The sequence below is a fragment of the Pipistrellus kuhlii genome, unplaced genomic scaffold, assembly GCF_014108245.1.
Source record: "Pipistrellus kuhlii isolate mPipKuh1 unplaced genomic scaffold, mPipKuh1.p scaffold_m20_p_5, whole genome shotgun sequence".
Classification (NCBI taxonomy): domain Eukaryota; kingdom Metazoa; phylum Chordata; class Mammalia; order Chiroptera; family Vespertilionidae; genus Pipistrellus; species Pipistrellus kuhlii.
In genome coordinates this window covers 70978581-71003015 of record NW_023425551.1, presented here as the reverse complement: position 1 = coordinate 71003015, position 24435 = coordinate 70978581, and the positions used below count along the sequence as shown (strand labels likewise).

The window sequence follows — 24435 nt, the reverse complement described above, 5'->3', positions numbered from 1 at the left end:
ATTTTTTTTTCTTGCCTAAATGTTCTAACCAGTACTTCCAGTACTATGTTGCATAAAGTAGTAAGAATAGCTATATTGGTCTTGTTCCTGATCTTAGAGGAAAAGCTTGCAGTTGAAATTCGTTATCTTTCTCAAACCTACTTGTTCAGTTTATTTCTAACCCAGTTAAAAGCCTGAAGGTATCTAGGCATCTTATCCTTCCACGCCACCATCCACTTGGTGACCTAGTGCCATTGAGTGTCCCTATGAAATGGTTCTCTGTAGATCTCTCTCTTTTCCTATTCTCCCCGGTTCAGGCATAATTCATCTCCTCTAGTCATCTGAAATCTGAGCTCATTTCTCTTTACAATCCCACCTACTCACCACCTCCAAAGTTACTTCTGCAAGCCACAAATTAGATCAGATCATCTCTCCCCAGAAAAATGTCCGGCTTCTCCTCATTAGGCTATAGTCACAACCCAAGCGAACTGAAATCCCTCCTCCCCTGCCAAACTCCCCTCCCACCTCCCCGTTTCAGAACAACTACGTGTTTTTTGAACATGACCTTTCCCTCAAAGTGGATTGCCAACTCCCTTCCGTTGAGAACCTCTAGTGCCTACCGGGATCCAGCCCACATGAGAACTCTGAAGGCTCTTCCGGATTCTTTGCAGCCTTCTTTCCCTGGGCGCCCACTGAACCTGTTCCTGTTTCCATGAGACGCTCACCGGGCTGATCATTATCACTTACTTTCTTATCCTTTTTTGTGAGACTGATTTCTGAAAGGCCTGGGCCTCCCTCATTCAGTGTCTGGCGCAGGGCCTGCTGGCGCACAGTGGATGGTTGACAAACAGCTGTTGATTAGCTTAGTGGATGGTACAGGCAGTATGGGAAACGAGACCACAGCAGCTCTCAAAGTTGGTCTCAGCAAACCTAGTTTCTGCAATGTATATATGACCAACTGCAAATGATTATTCCAGCGGTTTTTAAAAGTGTGTGATATCCACCTGCTAATGGCAAAGCTCTTAAGTTTCCACTTACGTCTACTGAATGTTCCTCCCTGGAGACCGCCACGCCCTCCAAGATTCGGTTGGGTTCTGCAAGCTCTGTGCACACAGGCATTTTGAAAGCTCTTGGGATTCTGTAGCTTTCCTTGAGAACACTTTTTTTCCGCCCCTCACAAAATTCAACTGGACTCGGGCACTAGGTGACCAATTAATGCAGATCTGATTTGCAGTGAATCTGAAAGCAAAGTGCACCTCGCATTTCAGCCTCAATGACAGATGGTACTTAATAGCTACGAGGCTAAAGAAAATCTATGTATGGACTGAAAAGCAGCCAAATGTCCACTCCCCTGCCTTGTTCCACCGCCAGCGCTGACCTGCTTCGTGATCCTTTCCTTCTAGCTTCCAGGTTGTTCCAACTCCCTTGTGTCCCCAAAATGGAGTGGGCAGTTAGCAAGCATTGCCTGGTGCCTGCGATGCATTTGTCCCGTGTTTTGAAGTTGATGTAATATGTGTGGAAGTTGAGTTACATTATTTTAAATGTCTTGCTTTCTCCAAAGTTGCTCTCTGACAGGTTAAGTGTGGTTCTGCTGAAGGGAGGGAGAAGGGTGGCCTGGAAGGCTCTGGCATCCTTTCCTCTCCAGGTAAGGGGCTGGATGTTAAAGCAAGCCCAGAAACTTTTGTGTGTTTTTTTTTTTTTTTTTGGTTGTTTTTTTTTTTTTTTTTTTTTTTTTTTTGTAGGAATACAATACTTTAAAAAAAAAAAAAAAAAGCTTTGGCTTTTGAAGTATCCATTGCACAAGTCTGTGGGACACTGAGGAGATTTAAAGCATGCACTCTGCTCCGTCGTTTATTTTTGGGACAAGAACAAGACGGCAGCGCCTTGGAGAATCAATCATTAACTAAAAGTCAAACCGAGACACCTTGGAAACCAGCGAGACCCGGAGGCGGCAGAGGGATCAGGCGGCTGAGATCTGCCAGCTCCCTCCGGTGGTGGGTGACTTCCAGAGGGAAGCATCCCACGGGCAAGGCGCACTCGGCACGCTGCGCTCCCTTCTATTGCACTTCTCCAACTTGGAGTTATTTTTAGATGACCCGAGCCCGCTAATCCGGGGAGGACAATTCCCGCTGCGCCTCAGAGCACCTCCGTCCTTCCTGGAGCTCTCCTTTAAGCGCCGAGAGAGGAGCCTCCCTCCCGGGCTTGTCCTTGGCTCTCTGAGCCCGGCCCCCGGCCTCTCCACACCTCAGTCCCGGGTACCGCGGGCGTCTTTCTTTACCCGCCACTCGCGCACCTGCTGCTGCTCCGGAGAAGGCAAACCCCGGGCCACTAGGAATGGGGAGGAGGCTCTCCGAGACCCGCGCCCTCCAGCAAGGGGGCAAGGGAGACCTCGGTCCCCCACACCCCCGCCGCCTTGGGGGGCCTGTAGAGGGATCCGGAGATCCCTCTACCCCCGCCGCCCCCTTTGCCCGTGCCCTCACCGGATCGCGCTCGCCCGCCCCCCGCCGCGGTCCCGGGCCCGGCCGGGGCGCCCCGCGCAGCCCTGGCGGGACCGGTGCAGGGGCGAGCGGGCCGGCGCCGTTACATAACAGACCTGCTGGGCGTCCGCGCCGCGGGCGGAGACGGAGACGGAGACGGAGGATGGGTGGCCGGCGGGGGGCGGGGGCCGGGACTGCCGGGCGCGGCGCCGCCTGCTCACCTGCCTCCGGTGCGGGCGCGCAGGGCGGGCGCGGTGCCCGCGGGCCTGGGTGCGGGGGTTCGTGCGCCGCGCGCCCCGCCTGCCTTCCCGTGTCGGTCCGTCCCTCCGGGGTCTCTGCCTCCAGCCCGCTCCTCTCCACCACCTCCGCCGCCGGCACCGGGACAAAGCGGCTCCGGGGAGGGGCCGAGCGGTGGCTCTCGCAGGAGCCAGCGGGGATGGGCGCGCCCCCAGCTCCGACTCATCGGGCCAACCTCCAATCAGACCCCAGGAAACCGAAAGCCCCCTCCTGGCCTCTTCTCCTCTCTTCCCACCGGAGCCGCCGGAGCCCTGCCTGGCCCCCCACCCTCCACCTCCGGGCGCCCACTCAGCCCCTTACCTTCTCCTTTCCACCGGGCGCGGGCAGGGAGCTGCGGGGGGAAGACCCGCTGGGGATCCGGCGCAGGAGCCTGTGCACAGAGTCCGGCCTGGGCCAGGAGGGGCTTCCCAAGGTCCCAGCCCGGGGAGGGAGAGAAGAAAGGAGGGGGAGGGGGGGCTTGGAACTGGAACTGGGGAGGGGGCTGATTCCGAGGCGCAGGGTGGAACTGGGTAGAAGAAACTGGCCCAGGAGCAAACTGTGCATAGGGCGTCCTGGCCAGAGATTCTTAGGAGCGGACTGAGCCAGCCCCCTCACCCCTCCCCTTAACTGAGGAAAGGTCCGAAAACCCCTGGAAGGTCCTGGGGTTCTTGCGTGGTGGGCGCCCGGCGTCCTCTGGCTGGAGCCCTGCGCCCGCCCCGCCCGCGTGGCTGAAGGTGCCCTGCGCGAGGGCTTCACAGCTCTGCCAGGAGTGGCAGCCACCAGACCTGGGACAGAAGGGCTTCAAGGACTGCCCTTGTGTGAGAGCCCGTGACCCGAGGAATGGGAAGCTGGTGTCATACAGGAAACGGTTGCATGTGAGACAGAATCTAAGGTAGATCTGTTGCTCCACATGCGTAACCCCAGCAGAAGTCTCTGCTTTACAAAATAATGCCATTCAGACTCAGGAGGAAGCCCGGGGTTCATGGGGGCCACCATATGGGCAGGGCTGAGTCTGCTGGCAGGAAAATGTCCAAGATCATAATAGAGAAAGTGTGGGGAATGGAAGAAAGAGAAACCTGAGTGAGGAAATGAAGACTAGATTTAAGTCAGTTTTGTTTTCTGTCATCTTTCTCATTGCTGCATAACCAAGGCCTTCTTTCCTTTTCTTTTTTATGCCTTTCTGTTCCCAGAAACAATATTAGTATTGGATTGAAGCAATGTATAAACTTCACAATTATTCTTCACTTGCTCAGAAACACATTGTTTCCCCAAGGTTCACAAAGAAATGCATCCTTAAAAAAAACAAAAAAAACAAAAAAAAACAGACACATAAAAGGTAGACCTTAGCTCTTCTCTCTGATTAACTTGCATTAATGTAAATAAAGACAGAATTTCAGAGTTGAAAGTGAACCTAGACTCCTGCTCTCCCAAACTTCTGCTGAATGTACAAATACAGAAATAGCAGCTGATTTCAAAAAATTACACTAGTCCCTTTTAATCCACCATTTTGCTTTCCACCATTTCAGTTACCTATGGTCAACCATGTTCCAAAATGTTAAGTGGGAGGGTCCAGAAAAAAACAACACCAGGATTCACAAGTTTTAAAGTGTCTGCCATTCTGAGTAGCTTGATGAAATCTGCTAGTGGGCTCTGTGCTGTCCACGGATGTAAATAATCCCTTTGTCCAGTGTATCCGGGCTGTATACCCTACCCAATGTTATGCTTATAGTAGCCAGCGTGGTTATCGGATCTACTGTCAAGGTGCCACAGTGTTTGTGTTCAAATAACCCTCACTCTACTTAATAAGGACCACAAAGTGCAAAAATAGAGATGCTGGCACCATTCAGATATGCCAAAGAGATGTAAAGCACTTTCTGTAAGTGAGAAAGTGAAAGGAAAGAAAAAAAAAATCTTAACACTGAGGTCCCTAAGATCAACTATAAGAACAAATCTCTCCATGAAATTGCCTAATTTGTAAATTAAACTCTACCATAAGTGTGTAAGTATGGATGGAAAAAAAGATAGTTTATATATGGTTCAGTATAGTGTATATAGGGTTCAGTAATATCTATGGTCTAGAGCAGGGGTGGGGAATGGCCGGCCCATGGGCCATATAAGGCCCTCAAAATCATTTGGTCTGGCACTGCCAAGGCATTAGGGATGAGTTAATTACATGTTTGAACAAATGTAGCAGGCTAATTTTTAAGTTGATAATATTATATGGCCCATAAATGATGTTATAAATATCCAAATGGCCCTTGACAGAAAAAGGTTTCCCACCCCTGGTTTAGAGCATTCACTGGAAGATCTTGGACCATATCCCTGCAGATAATGAGGGAATATGGTATTTTTTTTTAATATATACAATTGTTTGAAAGGGCATCCTATTATTGAGCTCAAACCTACCTTCTTAGGATTTCCTATCATTGATCTAGTTTAATTTCTGATGCCATGGAGCCAGAGTCCAATTTCTTTTCCAGTTGATTGTCTTTTAAATATGTGAAGATGGCCTTCATGTTTCACTCACTCCAAATCCCTCACTCTGAGCAAAACAGCCTCCATTCTTTAAACAAAATCCCACTCTTAGTAATTGGTAGAATCTTTACCAACTTTAAGGCTTTTTCTTTTAATAGGAACCACTTGGTAAATATATGTTTACAAATTTTCTGGTTATAGAAGTAATATATTTATTGTAGACATTTTGAAAAGTTAGGAAAACAAGATTCAGTATGAGGATTAAATCTATACTAATAAAATGATAATATGCAAATTGATTAGGACACCCTCACAGTAAGGACTGAACAGCAGGCTACATGGGGCAACACAGCCAACAGGGGGCAGTGAAGGGCAACCAGGCAAGCAGAGGGGGCAGTTGGGGCTGACCAGGCTGGCAAAGGGGGCAATTAGGAGCGATCAGGCTAGCAAGCGGGGGGGGGGGGGGGGAAGGGGGGGGTGCATGCAGTTAGGGGTGATCAGGCAGGTGAGCAGTTAGGAGCCAGCAGTCCCAGATTGTGAGAGGGCAGTCAGACATCACCCGAGGGGTCCCAGATTGGAGAGGGTACAGGCTGGGCTGAGTGGACCCCTCCCTTCCCATGCATGAATTTTGTGCACCGGGCCTCTAGTAAAGCAATATGTGTAAAGCACTTAGCACAGTGCCTGGCCCACAGCAACACTGTGGCTGTTACAAAAAATTAACATGATCATGCCCCAACAAGTACTCTTTTTTTTTTTTTAATAGACATTACTTATTAGAGTTTAAAGTTAGCTACAAAACTGAACGAAAGTTTCAGAGATCTCCCCTGCTCCCATACACGCATAGCCTACCCCATTGTCAACACCCTGCACCAGAGTGGCACCTATGTTACAACAGCTCTCATTGTTGCATTATCAACCAACCTCCATTTTCTACATTAGGATTCACTTTAACTGTTTACATTTTTGGCAAGTGCATACTGACATATCCACCATCACAGTCTCATGGAGGATAGTTTCACTGCCCTAAAAATCCTCTGTGCTTCTATTCATACTTGTCTCCCCACCACCCCCCCGCAACCACTGATGTTTTCATTGTCTCCATAGTTTTGACTTTTCTAGAATGTCATATAGTAGGAATCATACAGTATGTAACCTTTTCAGATTGGCTTCTTTCTCTTAGAAATATGCATTTAAGTTTCATGTGTTTTTATGGTTTGATGGTTCATTTGTTTTTAGTGCTGAATAATATACCATAGTCTGGATGTATCATAATTTACTTATCTATTCACCTACTGAAGGGCATCTTGGTTGCTTTCGAGTTTGGGCAACCTATAATAATAAAAACATAATATGCTAATTAGACCAATGTCCTTCCAGATGATCTCAGGATGAAGTCAGGGCTGCAAGAGAAGCCTGTGTCCAGGGTACCAGAGGGAAGCTGGTCCCGGCAGCTGGGTGGGGGTGGGGAAGAGGAAGTCCTACTCTTGCACAAATTTCATGCATTGGACCTCTAGTTATAAATAAAGCTACTATACACATTTTTGTGCAGGTTTTTTTGTGGGAATATTTTTAATTCATTTGGGTAAATATTAAACAGCATGATTGCTGGTTTGTATTGTAAGAATGTGTTCTGTGCCTTGGACGGTACACCAAAAGATCTTGGATTCAATTCCCAGTCAGAGTACATATGGGGGTTTGATCTCTGAGGCATGTACACGAGGCAACAGATCAATGTTTCTTTCTCACATCCATGTTTCTCTCTCTCTCTCTCTCTCTCTCTCTCTCTCTCTCTCTCTCTCTCTCTCTCCTCCTTCTCCCTTCTCCTTTCTCTAAAACCATTTTTTATTTTATTGATTCCAGAGAGGAATGGAGAGGGGAAGAAAAATAGAAACATCAATGATGAGAGAGAATCATTGATCAGTTGCCTCCTGTATGTCCCCTACTGGGAATTGATTCCTGCAATCTGAGCATGTGTCCTGACCAGGAATTGAACTATGACCTCCAGGTTCATAGGTCGACACTCAACCACTAAGCCTCACCAACTAGGGTAAAATCAAATTTTTAAAAAGAATATGTTTTTAAGAAACCACCAAAATGTCTTCCAAAGTGGCTATACCAGTTTGCATCCCACCAGCAATGAACGAGAGTTCTATTGCTACACATACTCACCAGTATTTGGTGTTGTTAATGTTTTGGAATTTTGCTTTTCTAATAGGTGTGTAGTAGAATCTCATTGTTGTTTTAATTTACATTTTCATAATCACACATGATGATGTTGAACATTTTTTTCCTTTGCATATTTACCATCTATATATCTTCTTTGGTCAGGTGTCTGTTTTGATATTTTCCCTTTCTTAATTGGTTGTTTTCTTTTTGTGCTTATTGTTATTTTAAGAGTTCTTTGATATTTCGAATAACAATTCTTTATAAAATATATACTTTGCAAATAATTTCTCCAACCTGTGGCTTGACTTCTCATTCTCTTGACAGTGTCTTTTACAGAGTAGAATATTTTACTTTCATAAAGCCCAGCTTATTGATGATTTATTTCCTTGGTTGTGCCATTGGTGTCTTATCTAAAAAAGCTTATGATAACCAAAATCATCTAGACTTTAAATCTATACTAGAGCCCAGTGCACAAAATTTGTGCACTGTGGGGGAGTGTCCCTTGGCCCAGCCTGCACCCTCTCCAATCTGGGATCCCTCTCATAATCTGGGACTTCTGGCTCCCAACCGCCCGCCTGCCTGCCAGCCTGATCACCCCCTAACCATTCCCCTCCCAGCCTAACTGCTCCCCTGCCAGCTCAATTGCCCACACCTGCCTTCCCCTGCAGGCCTGTTCACCCCCAACTGCCCTCTCATGCAGGCCTGTTCTCCCCTTCCCCCAACTGCCCTCCCCTGTTGGCCTGGTCCCCCCCATTTTTGCCTCTTGTTTGATAGCAGATCTTGCTTTTGTCTTGATTTGTCATGGTCCTGGGATGTTTTGTGAAACAGTTTATATTCAGTACTAGGATAACACCAATGCCAAGATGATCATGCCCATCATGGCAGATCATAGCTGTGAGGGCACTTTTCTCTTTTTTTACTGTTAAGATGTTGTCCTTGTGATAGATAAGACCCCCCTTACCTTGGCAAACTCACATAGTAACCAGACCATCAACAATCTCTAATAATCAGCAATACCTGGTACCTAATAATGTCTATCACCTTTGCCACAAAGAGAAAATAAGGAAAAGTAATATGAATACTTTAAAAGGCTTTTGAAAGAAAAAAGAGTATGTGTAAAGCTCCCAAGACAACTAGAGGAAAATAAAAGATGGGGGCGCCAGGACAAATACCACAAATTCCCTCATTGTTATTGTTATCATGTTAATTGTTCATTTCTTTCTTAGAATATTCTTCTTCTTCTTCTTTTTATTTTTATTTTATTGATATTGACTGTTAACTATTCTTTACCCACCTAAGTAAAAGAAGTATGTGTTTATCATTTTACTCTTTATCCAATCCCAGTGATATTCCCTTTTGCTTTCTCCCACCTCCCTAATCTATTATCAATGGATTTCATGTAATCCACCTATATCTCCTCCTTTGATTGTAATGTATAAAAATAGATGAAAAACTGCCATTCTTGGTACTTGGTTTGTTCAAAAGAAGAATAATAACCACAAAACCAAAATGATGGCTGTGTTGTGTTTTGTTTTTAATGCTCTTGTGATAGTCGGTAGAGAAGATGGGTATATAAATAAGTATTTTGCAGTCCATAGTGTAGAAAATATTTATAGGTAGACAGCTAGATAGATAGGATAAGGTATTTATTATAAGCTTTCCAATATTATTGTATTTTTTTAAGTCTACGAATTAAGGGAAGATGCTTTTGGGTATCAGGAAAATAAGTATGTAGATTCCAACAGGCCAATTCCATGTGTGATCACAAGTCCCATGGGATGTAGGCGCCCCCATAGGGATCTGGACAACAGAGCATCCTTAAGGATGCCTGTGACTCATTGGTGTAGCACCAGACTATTAGACTATTAGGGCCATCCAAGTTGCCCCTGGGTCAGATTCCTCCAGGGGTTGACAAGGTGACAGACTATGATGAATTAATTTGTGCCAAGGTGCTAATGGTTGATAATTCTCTGGTTGCTTTTAGATAATGTCTGTATTGAAATGGAGCCAGTTTCTTTGTCTGGAGGCCATAGTCATCCTGTTCTCTGCCAGCCTGTTTTTTTCTTGTCCCTGTCTTCCATGTTATCCCCTGGCAGGTTCCTCTCTGCTTAGGGACAATCTCAAATTCTCCTACCAAAGACGAGTTGAAAATAATAAATATTCTAAGACAATGATTCTCAGAGTTGTGTGGGACCAGCAGCGCTGGCATCACCCTGGAGATCGTTTAAAATGTGAATTCTCAGGCTCACACCAGATTTGTTGACTCATAAACTCAGATTGGGACCCAGAAACCTGTGTTTTAACAAGACTTTCAGGGGGTTCTGATGCTTGCTAAGACCACTGTTCTAAGCACTTAACTTGTATCAGCACATTTATTTCTTATTTTTTAAATATATTTTTCATTGATTTCAAAGAGAAGGAAAAAGGAAAGAGAGAGAGAAACATCAATAGTTAAGAATCATTGATTGGCTGCCTCCTGCATGCCCCCTACTGGGGATTGAGCCCAGGCACCTGTCCTTGACCAGAATGGAACCTGGAACCCTTCAGTCCAAAGGCTGGTGATCTATCCACTGAGCAAACAGGTTAGGGCTGCACCAGCATATTTAATTTTCATGAGAACATGCTAAATTGGGTAAAGGTTGTCTCCATTTTACAGATGAGGGAACAGGCACAAAAAGTTTAAGCAACTTGGTGGAGATACTAAGGAGGTAAATGGTAGAGCTGGGCTTTGAATTCAGGCAGTCTGGCTCAAGAATATGGGTGTTATCTCAGTTATGTTACCTTCTAAATCAATGCTTCCCTAAAACCATTTCTGATTTGTCTCTCAAATATCACAATAGCTCCCATAGCACCTTCTTCTCTTCAGATATTTGCATTTTCCTGTCATTTTATCCCTAGTAACTAATACCTATATTGCAGTGAGCAAAATTTGATGTAGGATGAAAGAATAATAATTGAGCCAGGCTGGTGTGGCTCAGTTGGTTGAGCATCCTCCCATGAACCAGGAGGTCACAGATCAATTCCTGGTCAGGGCACATGCCCCAGTTTTGGGCTTAATCTCCAATAGGGGGTGTGCAGAAGGCAGCTGATCTATGTTTCTTTCTCATTGATGATATTCTCTCTCTCTCTCTCTCTCTCTCTCTCTCTCTCTCTCTCTCTCTCTCTCCTTCCCTCTCTCTTTGTCTCTCTGAAATCAATAAAAACATATTTTTTAAAAAGAATAATCTGCATGCCCCCTCCTGGAAATCAAGCAGACTGTTGAACCTCAGAAGGAAGGCAAGGGTGGGTACATGGGAAGAGATCAATCAATGAACTTATATGCATATGTGCATTACCCTTGAACAGATAACGGGGTGGTGAGGGCCTGGGGTGGAGGGCTGGAAGTGGGCTGGAAGAGGTTAATGGGGGAGGGGGTGTGTGAAAAGAAGGACCTATGTAGAACTTTCAACAATAAAGATTTAAAAAATAATAAGTAAAAATTTAAAAAGAATAATGATTGAATGAATTGATCAGTGTGAATGAATAAATGATTTGACTCAAAAGTGACTTGACTAGAATTTTCTAGAGAGCTTTAACAAGAACAACAACAACAAAAAAGATCAGCTTCCAGAATCCTAGCTTTCACCAACTCAGACAGGGTCCCAGGAGTGAGGCCTGGGAGTCTGTATTTTAAAAAGTCAAACCTAAAATAAGACCAGGTTTCAGAAACAATTGTGCCCAATAGACTGATTCTATTGGCACTGATGATTGCAGACAGTTTGACAAGACCAAGCTGAGAGCATGAGTGGAGAAAGGGGGGCTCTTTGAACTTTTAAAGCCTATCCTATGGTAGCTGCTAAGCCCATAGCCAACACTTCCTGGAATAGAGTCTGAACACGCTCCAAATATAGGCACTTTATATGATATTCCTCGAATAAGATCAATATGAGAAATGCCTGCAGTTGGTACCACGAAGCTGTACACGGCAAGATTTTTACCCCTGGAACAGGCAGTCCTCGGCATGTATATATATAACTGGGTCATATTCCAAAAACGTATTTGTAAGTTGAGTTGTTTGGAACTCAGAAATCACTTTCCCACAGAAGTAATATTAGAAAAGAGGGTTCCATTCCTCTGCCAAAACATAAAACCTGATTTAGAACACTCTGTCTCTGAAACAGCAATTCAGATAGACTACGAGGACATCCATGGGAAATGTGACGGGGACCCACCCAACTTGGAACTGGGGATTCTGGGAACACAGTGATTCTGGGTAAGACAGGCTTGTGACAGCATCATAGGTTGGTTCTTCTTTCCTCACTACCCCTCCCAGGCTCCCCATGTACAATTTAATGGCTACTGGTCACAAGATAGAAAGACAAAGTTATCACTCGATGAATACTACTTGGGATTCTAATGACACTTGTTCTCTTTTTGCCTGTGCAGTCATGAGCTATCCCAGACCTCAGGGCTCCCCAGTCAGGTAGGGACAATCAGCAGTACTTGAACCTTTATCTCTGATATCCTCTCACCTGGATTTTATTTTTATTTTTATTTTTTTTATTATTATTTTTTTAAATATATTTTATTGATTTTTTTTTGCCCCCCTCCCTCCCTCCCACACCTCCCCTCCCTCCCCAGAGTTTTGTGTTCATTGGTTGTACTTATATGCATGTATAAAAGTCCTTCGGTTGATCTATTATCTCCCCCAGATCTTCCTCCCCTCCCCGCTGTAATTTGACAGTCTATTTATTGATATACTGTCTCTATATCTATCTTTTGGTTCATCAGTTTATAATGCTCTTTATTATCCACAAATGAGTGAGGTCATGTGCTGTTTCTCTTTCATTGATTGGCTTATTTCACTCAGCATGATGTTCTCCAATTCCATCCAGATTGCTGCAAATGATGAGAATTCCTTCTTTTTTATGGCAGCATAGTATTCCATTGTGTAGATGTACCATAGTTTTTGGATCCAATCATCTGCTGACGGACACTTAGGCTGTTTCCAAATTCTGGCTATTGTAGATTGTGCTGCTATGAACATAGTCACCTGGATTTTAGAAATATTACATAGCCTATATAATTCCAATGTCACAGCAACTGCAACTGCCTTCCCTAGTATGCCTAGAACCGCGGCTCATGAGCCACATGCAGCTCTTTGGCCCCGTGAGTGTGGTTCTTTCACAAAATATCATGTGCGGGCACACACGTACAGTGTGATTGAAACTTCGTGACCCATGGGTAGAAGTCAGTTTTGGGCGTAGGTCAAAGAGCCACATGGCTCACGAGCCACAGTTTGCTGACCACTGGCCTAGAATAATGGTTTGAAATAAGAGCCATAAACAAAATTGCTGCTCAAAAGTATAAAAAGGGATTAAATTTCTATTTTTAATTTGGCCATTAATTAATTAGCAATATGACAGATTAGATTTTCTGAACTTCAGTTTCCTCATTTGTAAAGTACTGGGGGAGGAGAATGGTTTATAAAATCTACGTTCTTTATAGATCTAATATTCTAGAATTCAATAAAAGTGGTTCACTTTACTTCCTTGTAAATAGATTTGCCAGTCTTGCAGCTGTTCTACCTTTTCCATACTTGGCAGTGAAATACTGAAAATTCATCTTATCTCAAGCCCGAAGGTGCACCAAGAAGAACCAATGATGACAAGCTATGGTTTCTTTTCAATCTCATTTAGTTAAATATATTTCACTTAATTCTTACTTGCCCACAGCCAAACTTTATTTGGGCAATAGCTCACTGAGTTTAAGCCCTGTACTCATGGAGGCATTGAGACATTGCTCAGCACTCAGAAAATTAAGGATCAAAGTAGCAAAATGATGATGATGATAGTGGTAATTATTAGAATTTTGACATGGAAGGAAAGATATAATAATTTAAAGTAATTTGAAGTTATTTATGAGAAAAACCTTTAAAATGAATCAACATAATCTTACCATGCACCAACAGGGACTTGCATTTAGTACAGAGCAAAATATATTGTTTCTTTTATAGATGCCCCTACCCAAAGGTCATGCTATCTAGAGAAAAAGGGAGGAGATGTGGTTATTAATAACCAGTTATGGTTTGGGATTGGTGACCCCTGATGGACATTAAGCCAGGTGGTCCATTAATAGCTGTTAGGGTCGTGTGTCCCTATCTCCTGGGGATGCACCTGGAGTTGGCATTAGGAATCTCAAGAAGACCCAGTTAGCATCCTCTGCCTACCATGTGTCCAGTTCTCTGACCTGAATACAAAACAGAAACTTTTACTTTCAGTCCCGTAGGGGGAAAAAAAGAGAGAGCCATATTAAAACAAACAGGCCCCCCCAAATTTCCAAATAATATGCAATAAAAATTCTCATACCTCAACATCTTCCTAACCAGCTTGCATAAGAATACTAGGGAATTGTTTGGGGCAGAGAAAAGAAAAGTCTAGTTCTAGAACCTTTGGAATTTCATTGGTCTGAGAACCAATTATTTAAGATGAATAATAATGTCTTACTGATCTACTTGCTGTGTGCAGACACTATGCTGAGTGTTTTATATGCATGTTTTAATTCAACCCTTAAGACAAGCTAGTGAAGTATGTATTGTTTCCACTTTTCCACTTTTATAGTATTCATAAAAGAAAAAATATCAGGAGAGGATGGGCAAATGGTCCAAAAAAGATAGGACTGTGTGTGCCCCCAATCCCAGGCATATAAACACCCCAATGTGCCTGTAATTGCTCTGATTCGAATTCTTGTTTTACCACAACCTATATCTTAAAGGAATTTACTGCGTTTTCTTATCTATAAAATGGGAATGATAATAATGCCTTTCAGACTTGTGACAGGTTTCCAATGACCCCTACACATAACTGACTTAGAACAGTACCTACCAGATGGTAATATTCAATGACTATCAGGCAGTGCTCTTACCTGGTTCAGCAACTCCCCATCCTCCCACACACCAGAAACATGCCAATATCTGTGCATTCCAAGGATCGTATGTAGGCCAAGTACCAAAAATCCAGGACACTAAAACCACTTCATTCTTATTCCCTGAGTATAGGCCTTGATTCTCAAAGTATATTCCCTGGAGCAGTAGCATCAGTGTCATCTGGGAGCTTGTTAGAAATGCAGAAGGTCAGGCCTAGCCCAGACCTTCAAAATCAGGTTGGCCATTTTAACAAGACCCCCGGCGATTTGCATATGCATTGAATTTGAGAAGCTCTACTCTCAGATCAGGCACCCAGAGAGTAGCAATTCTCTCTGGCCCTTTGATGATGCATGCCCGGAGGCTTCTTAGCCCTCATATTTCAGGAGAACAGCCCAACAGCAGTGCACACAATATTCTAGGCTGCTGGGCCTTTCTCTGCCTTTCCCATTTTGCTTTTGTTAGTTCAGAATGTTCCTCATTATCATCTACCTGCTGAAAACCATTATTCAAAACTCAAGCATCATGGAGATTATTTCTATCTGCCCTACTCCTGTTTCTAGAGGGAATTAATCACTTCCACCTTTGTTTGCTGTTGAAGTTCATACCAATGCTGCTCAAACTCCTTTGCTAGAAAGGATATTTTATACGTGAATGCACACACACACACACACACACACACACACACCCTGTATATTGCTGAAATGAAAGCTTCATGAAAGAATACTTTCATTTACAATGGACTCATATTTTTTCAACATTACTGTGTTCTATTTCAAGTATTAGGTTGCTTATGGGTCATAACTGACAATTTGTAAAACTGTGTACATTTCTTTCAGAGGGACTATGACATTGGATCCATGATTTAGTTTCATGTCTACCACCAAGTACAGGTGGAAAATCCATGGTCCCAGACTGACACATATAAGGACTTAGCATTTTGCTGAATAACAAATGAAGCTTGTTTTCTTAGCCTGACACTACTCCACACCTTATCTCTTCACTGCCATAATTAATGAAAAATTAATATGAGCAATTTATTATGTAATAATTTATCAACTACTAAGCAAAAGCATAAACCAATACACTGAGTCTCTATGCTCCCCATAAAAATTTTTAAGTGAAAAGTGGTTCTACAGAGTATTGTGTTGAATAAGAGGAAAGAGAAAAATTGTGAATTTAAAGAATAGTTTAGTTTTGCATATTTTTGGATCTTTCGTTGTTGCTGTTCATGCTGATATTTTCTTAGTCTCCCCATTGTAAATGAAATGGAGCCCGGGTCGCTGTAACTAAGAACATTTAGAACACCCTGCGCCAGGGAGACGCCAACCTGCCATCCGAACCTCTCCCGGGTACTGTGCCAGTTCACCTCCATTTTCTCTTTCAACACCTCTGCTCTTCCAGCATGAGATCTCTGTTGGGGAAAATGATGACCAACCACATTCATTTATCATTTATATCCCTGGCTTGGGCAAGGCACTCTAGTACATAGACAGGGCTGGAGTTTGACCTTCATGAAGGTGTCAAGACCTTCAGTTTTGCTTTTGCAAATCAGATGACCCCTGCATGCTGCCCTCTTTCATTCATAAGGAGTTAGTAGAACATGCAAAGACCCGGGCAGTACATTTGGAAGGACTAGCAACGTTTTCCGTCTTCCCTGTCATCACAGCACAGTGATAAAACAAGCCACCTAATAATTCTTTCACACCTTTGCAGCTTATTCTCAAATATTGCATTTATACATGACATTTAAGAGTTTGACTATCTGGTTTTTAATCATGGCTCTGAATAGCTAAGTGACATGCATGCCCCTTACCAAATAGAGATATAATAATGCTTACCTCGTAAAGTTTTTTTAATGGGGAAAAATAAAATAGTACATATAAACCACTTAGAGTTGTGCCTGGCACATAGTAAGAGTTTAATAAATTCTGGCTATTTTCAAGATTATTACTATCCACAGAAACTGTATATACACATAGTATTCCTTTTCTACCACATTTACTATTATAGTAGACACGTAAAGTAATGGAAAAAAATCTGCAAATTAAATGCTGTACATGTTAAGTGCAGTGTGGTATCCTGGAGCAAAAAAAATGATGTTAGTGGAAAAACTGGTGCCATCTGAGTAAAGTCTGCAGCTTAATTATTATAATTTAGTGCCAAAGCGAATGTCTTCATTTTGAGCAGTGTACAAAGATTATGTAAATGTTGACACTAGGAAAACTGATTGAAGACTGTACAGGAACTCTCTGTACTGTTTTTTGCAACTTTTCAGTAAATTTACAATTATTCCAAAATAAAAAAATTCAGTTTTTAAAATGCACACATAGTTGCTGAATATGCAGTAATGACAAAGTTGTGCTAGGCACCGTGGAAAATCAAGAGATAAGGAAAATATGACTGCCTTCCAAAATATGACTGTCTCACTCTGAGAACAGGATGGCAATGAGCTTACCATCAACTGGCCAGAATATAATAAATGTCTTAACGGAAGTGGAAATGAACTCTCTCCAGCCTGATATTAAGGACCTGCTTCATAAAGACCCTTGTTCTCCAGAATGAAATGTTGGGTAATAAACTGACACAGCTTCACAGTTTGTGCCTCTTTGAATGGCTACTCTGCCTGGTGGGTGTTAAAGAGGCAGGATGCATCGAAACCGGTTTAGCTCAATGGATAGAGCGTCGGCCTGTGGACTGAAAGGTCCCGGGTTTGATTCTGGTCAAGGGCATGTACCTTGGTTGTGGGTACATCCCCAGTAGGGGGGTGCAAGAGGCAGCTGATCGATGATTCTCTCTCATCGATGTTTCTAACTCTCTATCCCTTTCTCTTCCTCTCTGTAAAAAATCAATAAAATGTATTTAAAAAAAAAAAAAAAAGCTGTATGGCTCTGGAAAAATCGCTGTGACATCTCTGAAACGTTGTTTCCTCAGCCACAGTTTTGAAAATAATGATGCTAATCCTGAAAAAAAAAAGTGTAGAGGATTAATAATAACATAAATAAAATGAAAAGCTATCAGTAGGCTTGAGAATCTAAGTTATTCTTAAACATAGAGATACAAGGACACACTCCAAACTGAGGAAGGAAAAAAAAAAGGATGTTATCCTTGGTGACTCTGGTTCGTTCCTATCTTCCTATCTGATCCGGTCTGTTTATGTTCCAAAGGCATGTTGGCATCAAATCAAGTATCTCGTCAGACTGGTATTAGTTTTAATAATTAATTACTAAACAGCTGGTTTTTCAAATATGTGGGAAACAAAATTCTCAACTCAGACCTCTTGAAAATATTTTATCTTATCAAAGACTTGTCTGTCAGTTCCCTCATGACACACAGTTCCCTGAAAATGTTATGAAGGCCTATGCATACACACACAGCAGAGGCAGCCCCCACACACACACTCACCCGCTCTGCCCTTTGGGAGCTCCGCCCAAGCCCTGAAGCCAGAAAATGTCCCTGGTGGAGGAGAGTGTCTTCTAGAACCAATAAATATTTTTTGAATAAATAATGGACCCAGAAAAAGTTCAGTGGAAAGAGATAAAAATCTTGTACTCACTCCCTTCTGACTCTCTGCTCTTTACCGGGTGTGCACCATTGTAGAAAATTACTTTCATCTCTCTGAAACTTTGTTTCCTCATCTATAATACTGGGAATGGTGACATTTGTCTCTCACTCCCAGTGACCTCCAATATTAGTTAGGTTGCTTTTGGCTGCAAGTAAAAGAAAACCTACTTAAAGTGAAACAATCCAGACACTTATCATCTCACATAACAAGATGTCCAAAGGGAGATGGTGCAGCAGCTCATTGATGGCTGGGCTCTGAGGCAGCCTCTCCACAGGTCTCCTGATGGCTGTATCACATCCCCTCACGACAGTCTTAAACACAAAAAGGATTCCCCAGAAGCTACTGGCATATTCTCCTTTAGTTTCCAGACTTCAACCATATACCCACAGCTACATGAGCACAGAAGGGATTCTTATAGTAGTTTATATTGATCATTGATCATTGATCATCCCCTCGTGCTGGAGGAAAGAGTCCCCCATTCCCGAAGCACCCTGCATCCCATAAATGAACAAAAGGGGATGTTGAACATCTAGACAAAAGAGGAAATAGTTATTCAGTAATAAAAATAGTGATAGTTGTTATTTATTGACTGGAGGTCCAGTGCTTGAAATTTGTACATGTGGGAGGGGGAGAGATAGGGAGTGTCCCTCAACCTGGCCTGCACCTTCTCCAATCTGGGACCTCTCAGGGGATATCTGACTGCCAGTTTAGGCCCAATCCCACAGGGATCCCTGGCAGTCAGACATCCCACAAGCTGGTAAGTAGAAAGGCCAGGGTTTAAATCCAGGCCAATTGGCTCTAAAGCCTAGGCAATTAACCATTAATCTTTGTCAGCTTCCCCCAGTGGGGTCTGCCATCCTCTCTTTTGGTAAATCAGTCCTAGACCCTCTGAAGTAAAGTCTTAGACAAGTGAAATGAATACTTAACAATTGAATAAGTACTTGAGTATGATTGTCATGGCACATGCAAAGCAGATAATTTCTAATGATAGCAATAATAATAAAGCCTGCCTATTGTAAGCCAGGGGTCTATTGTAAGCTGGTCAAGTCTACATCAGGTTTTGAACCTGAGTCATTCAAACTCCAAAGGCTGCACTGTCCCGCATGGCCTCAGGGTGCTCTGCCTGAGTATAGCAAAGAGAGGGCATTGGGGAGAGGAAATCTCTGAAATCCTGGGAGTGGAGTGAGAGGTCTGAGGAGTGAAGCTCAGGCGTAGAGGTAACCCGCACAGGCTCTTGGGTAGAAATGAGAAAGACGGGTGGAGGATGGGAAAGCAGTGAGTCTGAGAGGAGAAAGGACTGAGAGGGGCCTCCACCAGGAGCTGCAAGCTAAAGCAGGTATCCGCAGTAAACCTAGCTGACCACAGTCATCATTGGCTGCTGTGGAGAGAGGATGAGCCAGTTTTGTTCTGAGAGAAGAAAGAGGACAAGGTGAAAGGATACACCAGAGGGGGTGTCCTTATCAGGCCTCAGGGACCCAAGTGTCCAAAGACATGAATTCTACGGCCAACAAAAATTAGTTGCTAGCACTTAATAAGCCGATTCCTCATAAAATTCTGCCTTGTCAGCGTCTCTTGACAAATAATCAGACTATCTGGTTCTAGTTTTTGGAGCTCTCACTTGCAGAGAGTAACAGGTAATCTGAGCTGGAATGGCCCCCCTCCCCAGCCTTCCATCAGCTTCCCCAGGCCCTCCAGTTTCACTCTCAGCCTGCTTACCGCATTCACATTACATACCTGCCTGGGCCCTATTGTCATTTTATTTTATTTTTTCCCCTACCTTTAATAAGCAGCAAGATCTTAGCAGCGGATAATTTTGGATAGTGAAGTTATTGCTGTTTTTTTTTTTTTTAAATCAACAAATTAGCTAACTGCATTTTCTAAAGATCCTCCAATTATTGTGTGTTGCTTTTAAAAAATATATACATTTTATTGATTTTTTACAGAGAGGAAGATAGAGGGATAGAGAGTTAGAAACATCGACTCGAAAGGATCATTGATCAGCTGCCTCTAGCACACCCCCTACTGGGGATGTGCCCACAACGAAGGTACATGCCCTTGACAAGAATCGAACCCAGGACCCTTCAGTCTGCAGGCCAACACTCTATCCACTGAGCCAAACCGGTTTCGGCTGTGTGTTGCTTTTTAATAGCAAAAGAAAACGTGAATGCTATTTTTATAACTACCAATTCCACAGATATTAAGCGAGGTGTTGTGGCTTGGCAGGAGCCCTCATGTAAAGACCCAAGGGTCTGAGTGAAGTCAGGCTCAGTGTGAGCCAAGACCATGACACAGTAGCTAGAAAACAAAACAAGACATAGCAAAATCCTGGCCGGTCGTTGAGATTCATGGCCCCACGGCACTCTGCGTGGGTCAGGCCTCATGGAGCATAAACCACATTTTATTGGAGAAAATAATAACCTAGAAAGAATTTGTTGCTGGGAAACCAAGATGGAAGGAGTCTAGAAGTCAAGTTATTTGAGGGACAGTTAGGAGAAAATAGACATTTTTAGCTTGGGTTTGTTTGTTTTTTACCAAAACCAGGGTTTGGAAAGATGAAATGTGGTCAAAACAGCCTTCCCCAGTGTTGATGTAGAAGGCAGGGAAGGCCCCAGTAAGAGTAATGGGAAAGGGACTCAAGTTTGGGAGGGGAGAGGTTTGTAAATATGAATTTATGCAACATGGTTCTGCCATGTGAATAGGAAATCTCCCCCTTCAGGCAGAAATGGTCTGGCAGCCCATTTTAGGTAGAAGTTGGAACCAGGTGACCTCAGTGTGGGCTCCCCCCCCCCCCTCCCCAGGTCCGAGGGACCTCTCTTCCTCTGTTCAGGACTGTTCACAACCACCCAGGTGCAGGCCACCAGGGATGACAAGAAGATTTAATAACAGAAAGAGATGACTCGGGACTGATAGTGGCTAATTTGCTTCCATTTCCCTAAAGTAATATTCCTTATGAGACAAAAAAACAAAGTATTTCTCAGCAATTGAAATAAGCAGAAGGTACATTAGCCATATGCCTATCAAAACATGGAAATGTCTTCAACATACCTATTGCAGAGAGCTCCCAGGCTGTTAAGTTCAAGTTTATAATGTTAGCATTTTCAGGGAAACAATCCTCCCAAGTTTAGATAACAGTGGGCATTTGCTTCTATGGTCAGAATTCTGATCTCGTTTTCTTATTTAAACATAACCATAGAATCTTGTACTTTTAAGATGCTGGTCTCTATAGACAACTAGTCTGTCCTTATGTGAGCACAGAGCTCAACGTTTTCCCAAAGGATTATGCTTCTTCAGATGGAAGAAAGTGAATCATATCTGAGAGGTCCCTGCTAACATTCCTAGTCTAAGCAATTTCTCTGGTGAAGCACTGAACAAATAAAAATGTTCTAGGCCTCAGTGACAGAATGATGAGAGGAGTGGCACCGTGGGGAGGGTTTGCCACAGAGACAAATGCCTGAAGCTGCAGATTCAAGATATCTGGGAGCCAGTGGCTAAGGGAGAGCTGTCAATCAAATTTGCAGGAGAGTAGCGTCTTTAGAGGTTCTTACCCAGAGGTCTCTGACCACGCACACTCTTCTTAATATAAAAGGTGGATAGAGGAGTAGGTATTAGGTTAGTTAGCACTGTGTTCAGAAATTAGCATAGCAGCAGTGCCTAACTATGCTCCCTCTTTACTTCTGCATCCATTTCTGCTCTGCTCTGTGCCCTGGTAGAGTCCCATACTGGCTGGTTCCTGTTCCCACTGGGGGGTACCAGGAGATCAGGACACGGAAAACGTAAATCAAGGGCTCCCGTCCCATTCCATCTCACTCTGCGTGTTTGGCAGTGGCAATGTACCTCCATCAGTACTGTTCTATACATTGGCCCCGCTCCTCTTAGGATCCAGCTCTTGCCACTCAGACTCAAATTGGTCCTGCTGTGCCTGGACTCCCAGCTCCTCAACAACCTTGGCTGGTTCCCTTAACAGTGTCCGCACCCCTACAAATAATTTCATCATTGGTCTCTACCTGCACTAGATCCCCTTTCCTGCCAGATTCTGGCTAATATAGTTGCTCCCTGGCTTTGTGACCTTAATTATTCTGAGTCTTAGATATGCCATTTGTGAAAATGAGAGCAAACCTAGTATTATCATATGGCACCTGGGTCTCTGCCCTATCTTTTATTTTAAAAGTACCTTGCCGAAACCAATTTAGCTCAGTGGATAGAGCGTCGGTCTGCGGACTGAAGGGTCCCAGGTTCGATTCTGCTCAAGGGCATGTACATTCATTACAGGCACATCCCTGGTGTGGGGTGTGCAGGAGGCAGCTGGTTAATGTCTCTCTCTCATCGTTTCTAGCTGTCTCTCTCCTCTCTCTTCTCCCTTCCTCTCTGAAAAAAAAAATCAATAAAATATATTATAAATAAATAAATGTACCTTAATTTGGGAAGAGAGGGGTAATACTCTGCAGAGTGGTGAGCATGTGTCTGAGAAGATATCCAGGACCTGGTCAATAACAGCATCCAACTACTTGGCAACAGTGATTGGATCTAGGAAGATCACATGACCCAATCAGAGCCAATGAGATACTGTATGTCTACATTTTAGGTCTATGGAGCAAAGGGGCTCTTTCCCCCTAGACTTGGAACCGCAAGATGTAAGAATGGAACTGCTGGAGGTCAAATGTAGCGCCTGCCTGAGAGTAGCCCGCAAATAAAGCAGAACTGAGAAATGAAGAGCTTGATTGGACCCCTGGATGTAGTCATGCATGCACGCCACCAACTAGGCTTTTCACTTTAAGCCAACAACAAGTTATTTTTGCTCAATAAATTGTGGAATTGTATTTTGTGTCATTTATCATAAAGAGCCCTCACTGATGGAAAATTACATATTTTATAAAATTTCAATGAGGATTAGAACTAAGATATGTATTCACTTCTATCCTAGCAGAGTTCAGTATCATTATTTCAAAGATAGAGACTTATTCACTGTAAGAAGCAACTGTACCACAGACATTTTGGGTAAAAAAAAAAAAAAAATACTGTGGAAACAATCTAGATTTGAAAGACAAGGATTAGAGTTCCCCAAGGTAGAAAAAGAACAATCGTCATCTCCTGGGTGGCCTCGTTGTGCAATCCTAGATCTGAAATTGTGAATTACCATCTGATCTGAGTGTCTATAATCACTAGACCAAGAAGCTGTAGGCAAGATTAACATGCTCATTAGGAGAATGGGCCTGCATACTCTAATTTTTAGAATGCCCAGCTAAGACTGTTAAAGGAAGTATGTTATCTTGTAGTAGATATAATAGCATCTCAGTGATATCGCTGACAGTTGTGGGTAATTGGAGAAAGTTCCCACCAGTGTTTTAAAAGCTAAGTCTCTCTTCCAATTCACCAGACCATTTCATCCAACATATTCTCTCCCCTGCTCTCCTAGTTCTCTTCCTAGGTATTTCCTAGGAGGGAGAGCCGGAGGGAGGCAGGGGCAACTTGGCTTCATCTTCATATCATTTTCATATCATTTTCTTTACTTATTCTCTCATTCACTCAACCATGCATTCAAAAGCATTTACTTATTATCCACCACCTACCAAGCACAATGAGAGACACCGGAGATACAAAGTAAAAAAGAATCACGGGTCTTATGCTCATTACCTGGTGGGGAAGGCCAAGGTAAATGAGTCAATTAATCATTTTAATGGCAAGACAGGAGTTTTGCCCTCAGAAATCATTTTTAGAATCAAATTGTTTTGAAATAAATTAAAGAGCGAGTTCTGTTTCTTAAAGCTTGAAGACCTGGTTTTTATCTATGTTTTCAAGTGGAGGCAGGGGTACGTGTGTTCCCAAGCTGCTGGACACTTGAGACCAGAGGAAAGAATCTAGTTATCAAAGCTAATTCTGGAGTTACACACAGACAGAGGATATCTGGAAGCCCAGAGTGAGAACCAGATCTCTGAGGCAAAGAGGTCAGAAGAGAGGACAAATAAAAACCACCTTGCAGGTCAAGGGCACAGATAGTAGTATCATTAAAGAATGGAAGAGGGAACTCATATGTCCTAGAAGTTGTCTTCACAGAAAACATGTTGTTTTTACATGGCCAAAATATACATTAATTTGATTTATGGATCAGAATTTAAGTAAACTGATATTATCAACTTCTGACATTTCTAGCGTATTTTGGTGAAAACACACACATATATATTCATATATACCCCACACACATAGATATATTTTTAAGTTGGAAATTGGAGTGTTGGATCTTTTGCCTTTTACTTACCCCACCTCTCACCTCAGCCAAAAATTTCCCTTCCTCTGGACCTCAGGGTACAGAAAGGGGAGGGAATTTCCAAGGCTCCAGACTGCTAGGCAATGGCTCAGGGACAATAGTGAGAGGAGGCTTAAGCAATTAGTATAAATTTAAACCTGGGCTTCATCTGCACAACTAGACAGTCAACCCATAGCCCTTCACATGTCCATGCAATGTCTTTCAAACCCACAGTCCCCAGTTAGTTTATTCACTGACAATTGCTGACATTTATGCTCTTTTGCCATTTAAAATTTCTATTTTTTTCCTGTGTGATTTCACTTAAGTGTTTGGGCATAAGGTAGTGGGAGGGGCA

At 43.1% G+C, this 24435-nt stretch overlaps 1 protein-coding gene across 3 annotated transcripts in view; it reads right to left on the bottom strand.

Moving 5' to 3' along the window:
* Positions 1–3442, bottom strand: part of RCAN2 (regulator of calcineurin 2) — a 227901-nt gene extending 224459 nt beyond the window's left edge. Inside the window, exon 1 of one of the 3 annotated variants that reach the window (XM_036414085.2) lies at positions 3054–3442. The gene's annotated coding sequence lies outside the window, so the exon portion shown is untranslated. Of the gene's footprint in view, positions 1–2572; positions 2935–3053 lie in introns of those variants that run through there. The other 2 variants (XM_036414086.2, XM_036414084.2) reach the window with 2 other exon arrangements.
* Between the last annotated feature and the right edge of the window lie 20993 nt (positions 3443–24435).